Genomic DNA, 9,101 nt, shown 5'->3' on the forward strand with positions numbered 1-9,101 from the left:
CAATCTTTTGACTAACATATTATAGATTTCAATATTGACAAGAAATATGAATTTACATTTCTTGCTACTGGCAACATTGTATACTTAATTAGATGAATGGATATGTGGGTTGAGGGAATCTCAACTGCATAGGATTAACATTTTGATGTTAATATGATTTTAACTGAAATATGTGATTTTAACAGTAATGTTTAACATATTTTCATGTATATACTGTTTACAAACAGCCCTGAAGAAGTTCATGTTGGAAAGGAGCACAAAGGGTCCCATTATGATGTTGGTTGTAAGGCCTCCGACCTTAGGTCCGAGGCCTTAAGATCGATATCATCGGTTTCAATTCTGACCGGCTGATTATGATTCAGCTGGTCAGAATTGAAACAGGTCAGTCATTCTGACTGGCTTCCAACGAGCTCAAGGATCCCGTCGGCCAGTAGGAACTGGCTGGTAATCCAAATGGATGGCAGTCTGGATTACAATGCTCAGTTTCCTGTCGGGTTTCCATGCCGGCCCTTCCGACATGGAAATCCTGCCGGAAGGCGTGTTTGGGGGCCCCTAGCAGGGCACCTTTTCCATCGCATCCTTCACTTGGTGGCCAAAGGGGCACCAATGGTGCCCCCCTGTTAATCCCCACACCCCGTGGCAGACACTTTAAGGTGCCTGCCATGGGGTGCAGGGATTAACACCACCGCACATTTCCCTAATAGGCCCCAACGTGTTTGCCTGGGAAATGGTATTGGGAATATGAAAGGTTGGAGAAGTTTTGTCTGAAATTTGAAAAGAAGTTTACAGAAATCAAAATTTCGACTACTGCGGAATTCTTTTTTGGACTGATCTGTAAGGGGTCCTATACATCCGCACACAATAGAGAACTTAGGTGTGCCTGGACGGGCCATCACTTGTAGATTGTGAGGGCGGAGCTGGGCATAGCCCTTCTTACACTTGAAACAGCTGTGTCCTGCCTCCACACAAATGGCTGCATACCACCCACCTGTACTTAGGTTGAAGCCTGAGCGGGGAGGCAGGAAGCATGTGTATTTTAAGGGGAAACCTCTAGAAGCTTCGCCCACTTCAAAGGAAGGCCCAGTTATAAATATTGAACATCAGACACCAACTCTTCAGTATGCTTCTGGACCTGTGGAGAATTTGCCAGGAAGAATTACTGCTGTGCTGCTGAAAGGATTGCCACTCTGCTGGACTGCTTCCCTGTAGGACTGCTGCATGCTGTGCTGCCACCTGCCCTCTTGCCTGTGTGAGAAGGACTGGAGCTGCGAACTGAACCCAGGACCACCAAGAGTTACTCCAAGAGTTAGTCTCTTATAGCCAGCACCTGGACTCTGCAACTGTGAGTCCTACCCTGCAAAGTGGTGCCACCCCAGTCCAAGACCCTTGAAAGTGGGCCTGAAGGTGTTGGGCCAGCCCATCTGTTGATCCAGCCGAATCAGTGCATCTCCTGTGCTGTGCGGCGCAACCCCGAGCAGAACTGATGCTTTGCCTCTGCTGCGAGGCTAACCCCAGCGCAAGGACTCGGCATCAACCTCGCAGCCTGCCTCGGGCCCACCGCTGCACAACACATCCCTGACACAGGCCCTTGCATCACAAAACTCATCGACGGCAGCCTCCACAACGACACAGGTTCTTGCTGCTCCTCCAAACCGAAGCATATGCTCGGCTGCGCTGCTCATCATCGACACCAGACTTTGAATCTCAAGTCTTCATCAACGGGATCCTAGATGATGATGTAGGACCTCACATCACAGCTTCGCAGCCCCTCAGAAGCGATACATTGCTGACGTGGGACCTCGCAACTCTTTCCAACCAGGATTTTAAGGCAGTCTTGTCAGTGGGCCTAACTGGGTGCCTGTAGCCAGCCCGTGCTCCGTTACGGTTACCTAAACATATAACTTAGTCCTGGTCCTTCATGACCAGATATCCACAGTTGACACTTTGTGCTTTTTGGCACTATTTTCACTGTAATCTTTGAACCTACATATCTCCCTTTCTACTGATTAGATTTTTGTGTTTCCGGTCATGTATATTATGTATTAAACATAAGTATTTTTTTCTAATCAGGTGCAGGATCCTTTTGTGTTGTGTCTTCACTGTGTTACTCTTTGAAGTGTTCCACAAGTACTTTGTACATTTCCTCTGACTGCAATTGCCAAGCTACCCGAGGGTTGAGCACAGGTTAATTTAGGGTTTGATTGCGACTTTACCCTGACAAGGATTGTGGTTGCTGCTTGAGTAGGGTTTTACCTCCCTCAACCAGTAACCCAATTTCTTAAATTACCACTTTATCTTTATATAATTATTTCTGCAATAATAATTGTAGTTTAAAGCTTTTGAGAGTGAAGAGTGTAGTAGCTAATCCCTGATGTCTAGGCATCTTGATTAATAAGATAACTTTTGAAAATGATGTTAGCTCTTAATATTTAGGAAGTAACATTGTTCCCTGCATCTTGATGAGGCCAAACACCTTTTTTTGGCTGGACATATATAGTCTGTTCCCTCAACAAATCTAGATTTCACCAGATGTCACCAGGATGCCTGATCTTCATGCTGAGCAGTTCTTTTTTTTAAGGGTTTGAAGTCCCTGTGTTCCTCTGTGTAGTGTGGCTCAGTCTGGAAAAATCTGATTTAGCAACCCTTTTAGAGACAAGTCTTCTAGAGGCAGTACACTTCACAATTTTAAAACTGGTCAAGGAACCTAGGTTCACAGTGGTGGTACTTTCTCTAAGCTCCCTCGAAATGCGAACCATCTTATTGATCTCAAAAAGTAGAACCAGCTGTACCCCCAACACCTTATCTGCAGGAAAAGATGTACGGTGTTAGATTCTCAATATCTTCCCCGGCCACTACGGCATATTCTCCTAGAGCTCTGACACATGATGCTTTAGCTGCATTCTCTTGGGTTTATGTCTTACTTCCAAATTGTGCCTGCGACATCACTGTGCACTTCATAAATAGCTCCTTTGCTTTGTACCCTCCCAGTGTTGCTGAGCTTCCAGCTGCTCCACTCTCTTCTCAGGCCTTCTGACTCGATAGTCGTCCCCATCCAAAGAAGAAGACTGTGCCTACAGGCAATGGTTAATGCGTAGTCTTTGTCATTGTGCTCACGTGCATCTTTTTGCATATATAAAAAATATTTTTTCTTGCAAAATGTTCCTTTAAAGAGAATTTTCGAATAATTAATAACACACTGTGCAAATAGACTTGCAATGGTTATTTTATATATGTATGTCTTGATGTTTACTCATATGTACCCAGATCGCTTGCATTCCATAACAAATAAGACAGATGTAAAAAATATCATTTTGCGGGTATTGATGTTCACGTTTATTTATGTGCACCCGTATCTCTGGTTTTTGTAACAGATAAGATATATGTAAGGCAATAGTAGTTGGTAAATAGGAAGGCAGTGGGCACACAGATGAGGGAACACGAGAAATAGAAGAGGGACATCGTATTCTGTGACATTCCAGTAATTCACGTACTAATATCCACATTGAACGTATCTAAGGGTTGCCCCGCTTAGAAAACAGTAAGAGGCTATTAGAATTAGGGTCACATCACTGGGTCAAAGAATAAAAAAATACGGGAATTAATTTCTTTGTGCCGCGTAAAATTGAAGTGAGCAAAAAGTATTACAAAATGTTTTGACCTTCTAAAAAGAACCCTAAATATAAATATAAATATTTATGAGAATCGAATCGTAACAGATAAATAAGAGTTTACTGTGTAATTAACGGCACAATACAAATTTTGTAAAAACTACCAAAATGCCGTGTATGCGCCGACGTATGGAAGGCGGATATGACGCAATTCATGAAGTTTCTTTGGAAACTACAAACAGCCGCGACCACAGGAGACTCGCAGGTGTGATCTATTCTTTCACGCGGGTAACTCTAATGAAACAATTTAATGAAAGGGAGGACGGTATATATAGCCCCGACGGGTCACTATTGCGGTTCAAGCACGGGGAGAAGGAAGGTGCAAGGAGACGGGAAACGGCCATTACAACGAAGCCTTTACAGTACAACGCATGCGTGGTTATCACGAAAGCCTTTACCACGCATACCTTTACTACGAGGTTTGTAGTAAAAGTATATGTGGTAAAGGTAAAAAGTAAAAAAAGGGGGGTTTGGGGGGGTCTCCCCCCCCCAAAAAAGAAACTCACCTGAAGTCACGTCGGGTATCAGCGTCGTTTAAGAGAAAACGGAAAATAAACTTCCGCTTTCTCTTAACGACGTATGACGTCACCACGCTAGTAATCGTGGTAAATGTTATGCGTGGTAAACGAATTCCGTTGTAACGCATGCGTGGTAAAGGCATGCGTTGCAACGGAATTCGTTGTAACGTCATATATTCCAAGGAGACAGCTGTACGAGAGTATACGGTAAGGAGTGTGGGGAGAACGAATGCAGATATGAGATGCCCGAGACACCTCTTTTAAGAGAGAGTTTTTAACATCAGCCATTATTCTTTAGTATAACAGTATGGAGGTAGTGAGCGGGACGGGGAGGTCATAACGAACTTTGAATTTAAAAGAATTTTTGAATCAGGACTCCCATTGTCATCAACTTTTTGGTGTATTTTACTAGAGAATGAAAAATATAGACAGTCGGAGTACAAGCTCCGTTGATCATTAATGTTTTTTTGCAAAACCGAGAGTAGAGTGTATGCAGATTAACCCTCTGAACAGCTCATGCCCTCAATAGATAGTTAGAAGCCAGCACACAGAAAGCCTTGTGTGATTTAATCCAACTTTAGAGTGTCACAAAAGGGCTGCAAATATCAGCTAACACTACATTCTACTAATATTTGATCGCTTAATATTATCATGCATGTGGGAGGCCTATAATAGGGCCCACATGACAAACTATAAAAAAAAATGTAAAACAAATTTTTTTTAAAAACCTAGCCACAGGAATAGGATGAATAATGTATGTTCTTTTTTAGGCATCCATAAACATGTGTAACAAATAAATTTTATTACCTAGGTCGCACAGAAACAAGTGACATTTTGAAGTAAATGCGACTCCAAGTGAGAAGATATTCAGCTGGAGTAGGCGATATAACTTCAACTTATAGGTATGTAGTGACATTAATTAGGAATCACGGAAAGTTAGTTGAGGCAGAACCCAATATAATAGTTCCTGAGAATAATGTTTTAATAACTCATACAGGTGACTGGTGTACTAGAACGGACCAGCTGTTCTGCGCAGATTGAAAGACGCAGCAACAATCAATATAGTCCCCGTAAACACGATTCTCCCTGTTTTTAAGTAAGTAGGCACGAAATTTGACTTTACATTGATTAAATGAGGGTAGTGAAAAATCATTACAATGTCGTGGTTTTGAATTACAGAAATCCTGAGGGTGTCCATTAGATTGGCTCCTGTTTTAAAATGAATTTCATCTGGCCCTAAATGATAAGAAGGACCAATAGTCAACTAACCAAAGTAAGCACGTTAGTTTGTGAACATAATTAAATCCTCTTAAGCTTGACACGAACAGTACGCAACCTGTTTTACTACACGTTCTCTTTAATAAACTTAAATTAATTATGTGCATTCATTTCATAGAAAGAAGACTATACCTGTTTTTAATTTCGTCTGTCCTGAGGAAGGTGTTACATCACTACAAAAGCACCGAAACGCGTCGAATAAGGACTTCTTATGTATTATGTTTTAATTGATTGTATTTTTGGGTTTGTCTACTAAATTGTGATCCGAGTTAAGTTTTGTTTAAAACATCTGGATCAGTGACTCTGAGATAGTTACCGTAAATCGGAATTGTTAGATAGGTTTTCTAAATGTACCAGAGCACATGATCTTTTTCACAATATAGATTGAATGTTTCAGGAGTTTATGTTTTTTAACTTGAAAAGAAAAAAGTTTTTAAAGAAAATAAAATCAGAGAAACAAATAGTAATTACTTGTGTTGTGTAGTATCAAATATCTGTGTCATAATCATGGTATAAAAGTCAACCATGATCTTTGCGTAGGCCTTTCGGTCACCTATTAGAAGCATAACAGCACAGAAAGGAATTTTTCTTGTTTATAATGGTTAAAGGATGACATCTGTCAGGGGTCGAAACAAGACTAAACAAATAAGACCTATGGCTAACCAGAATCGTATGAAACGACGTCCAATTTCCCTTCTTAGCCATAGAGAACACAGTTTATGATCAAGACGAATGGGAAAGGGTTGGAGGTTATGGAAAATGGGCCAGTGAAGGCTGGAGCTAAGGAGAAGAGACATCCAGGCACTATAGGCATCAACATAATTGGACGAGGGCCAATAGAAACTCGCCAGGTACTTTGCAGAGAGGGTAAATGGTGACAGACTGTCAAGTGTTGTGTTGCTTCGAAGCTTCCCTGAGTTGCATGGTTCCTGCTTCTGTTAGTTTTGTTCATTGTTTCAATTCCTCTACTTTTTTTTCCGTTCTTCCTCCAGTACTTTTCACATTATTTATGATTTTAAGTCCTTTTATTTATCCGCTGCCTATAACTATGAATACTTCCCTTCCAACTTGTATTGATGGGCTTGCTAGCCACTATTCTGTCCAGTGATTCCTCTTACAATTCCCATGACAAGCTAGCAGTCTGTGGTGCTCCAGTATCTTTAGGGGTCTCCTGTTACCTTGAGGATATGGTTGCAATCTTGTGTACACATCATCCAGAACTATAACCTCTCAGATCAATTTGTATTACTAGATAATTTTTAAACACCATATATGTGATTGCATTTGCTCTTATTGATTCTTTAGAGGACTTAGCAGTTCTACCCATCATCCGCTACTCCATTCATGTGTCAAGAATCATCCAAAACAGAGTTAAGTATGATGGGCAGAGGAAACAGTCTTTACTCCGAAGTTTTTACTTCGTAGTACTTTTTCTACGCATTTTTTAGATCGTAAAGGCTGTTGGCACACAAGTCTTTACATCGCAAGACAAAACCACGCATTTGAGGATAATTAAAACAAGCATTTACAATGCAACGGTCTCGCCTTTACAAAAGTTAGAGCTATTGGCATTGTAAATGACACATTTTTTATTTATGTGTTGGTTTTGAAAACATAAATAAATGGCATTGTCATTTACAATGCCAATAGCTTAATCTCTCGCAAATGTGAGACCTATTGCATTTGCACCCACATACACACACAGAGCCACTCACACACACACACACACATAAATGTAAATGTAAATGTAGTTGAGCTTATATAGCGCACAGCTACCCGCAGTGGGTTTCCCGGCGCTTGCTTAGGGAACCCTTCCTGGTATTCCCCTGTGAGATAGCAGGGTATCCACAAGGTGAAAGTCAGGCATCCCGCCGCGAGGGGCCGTTGTGGAGATTAAGCAAGCTATTGCCCAGAGTCGCAGAGTGTGAACCCGTGAGTCGAGGAGGCACCGGGGCGAGAATTATCGAGTCCGTGGAATTTTTAGCCCAAGACCCCGCCGAGGCGGGGAATTGAACCCTGGTCCAGGACCGATCTCAGCTTCCGGGTCTGCTGCCTCTAACCCCTGAGCCACACTTTTCCACATAGATGTGTTAGATGTGGATATGGTGGCGGTGGATGTGGTGGTGGTGGTGGATGTGGTGGTGGTAGATGTGGTGGATGTGGTGGAAGTGGTGGTGGAAGTGGTGGTGGATGTGGTGGTGGTGGGTGTGGTGGATGTAGTGGTGGTGGATGTGGTGATGGATGTGGTGGTGGATGTGGTGGTGGTGGATGTGGTGGTGGTGGGTGTGGTGGTGGTGGGTGTGGTGGTGGTGGGTGTGGTGGTGGTGGGTGTGGTGGATATGGTGGGTGTGGTGGATGTGGTGGTGGTGGTGGATGTGGTGGTGGATGCGGTGGTGATGGTGGATGTGGTGGTGGATGTGGAGGTGGATGTGGAGGTGGTGGTGGATGTAGTGGTGGTGGATGTGGTGGTGGATGTGGTGGTGGTGGAGGTGGTGGTGGTGGGTGATGTGGTGGTGGTGGAGTACATGCCACAGCAAAGGTTAAATTAGTGTGTGGCATAGCAAGCACTGAGCAGGGCTACGGAGGTGGGGAATTAATGTTTGTTAGTCACTCCCCCCAATATCAGCTGTCGGCGGCACAAGGGTGCTTCGAAGAAAGTGGGGAGCTGCTGGTGTACTCGGTTTGCTTGCGCGGGACGGTGGGTTGTCAGGCAAGTTGCTATTGGGGGGCTGATTCTAGGCGGCAATGTGCGGGGGGGTGGAGATAAGCGGGCAGCTGCAGGGCTCGTTGCGGCTTGAAGACCTAAAAAGAACGCCTAGGACACATTGCTACCATATCCTATGGTACAGTGCGGTGATTTTTTTTCTCATTGAGTAGAGAGAAGGCAAGACGATGCACAAAGAAAGTAAATAAGCTGCAGAATATTGTGAAATACGGATGAGGTACAACAATTCAATAAAAGAGCCAGATACATCGATGCATGTGTCACACGCTAACAACAAAGCCAATGGAAAACGTCTTTCACACAAGTACAAGGCCATAATTGATGGAAATTTTATTTTTGTAAACTAGCAAGCACACGATTCTAAAACCAGTGGTCATTTAATGTATCTGCGAATTCTTCAAAGTTGCCAACGCGAGAATCCAGAGAAAAAAAAGAACCTTAAAAGCTTATTTTACCCAGGAGCGCAGCCCGGTCAGTAAGATTGGGGGTGCGAGCTTCAGATTGTCCAACAATCACATAGGCTAAATTACATTATATGAGAAGCAGGGCATAGGGAGAGGCTTATGCATTCGTTGAAAGGGAGAGGAGTGTGGATTGTGGATTGTGGACGCATGGAACATTCACGGAACACAAGCAAGCGAGTTTACCAAAGGTCTGGAATACTGTCTGCAACCTCACCAGCTAAAAACCGAAATATGGAGCGTTGGGTATTATAGTAAACACTTTAAAAAAAAACACAGATAACGATGCTAACTTGCGATCATGGTCGGTAGAAATGTAGGACACTGTACAGTTTTGATCCTAAAACGAGCTGGAAGTCTGGGCATTTGTGAAGCGGATTAAAGGATGAGTTTGTGAAGGTCACATGACAGCTGGGCGCATTTACTGCTAGTTGCTAGAAACGCGCTGTTA

At 43.1% G+C, this 9,101-nt stretch overlaps 1 long non-coding RNA gene across 1 annotated transcript; it reads left to right on the top strand.

The window, feature by feature from the left end:
- Positions 1–5,025: 5,025 nt before the first annotated feature.
- Positions 5,026–5,441, top strand: LOC144826222 (uncharacterized). Its single transcript, XR_013609716.1, has 3 exons — positions 5,026–5,088; positions 5,184–5,282; positions 5,366–5,441. It is a non-coding gene; the product is annotated as an uncharacterized LOC144826222 (long non-coding RNA).
- Positions 5,442–9,101: the final 3,660 nt, after the last annotated feature.

This window comes from Lissotriton helveticus, chromosome 3_2, assembly GCF_964261635.1.
Source record: "Lissotriton helveticus chromosome 3_2, aLisHel1.1, whole genome shotgun sequence".
Taxonomy (NCBI): domain Eukaryota; kingdom Metazoa; phylum Chordata; class Amphibia; order Caudata; family Salamandridae; genus Lissotriton; species Lissotriton helveticus.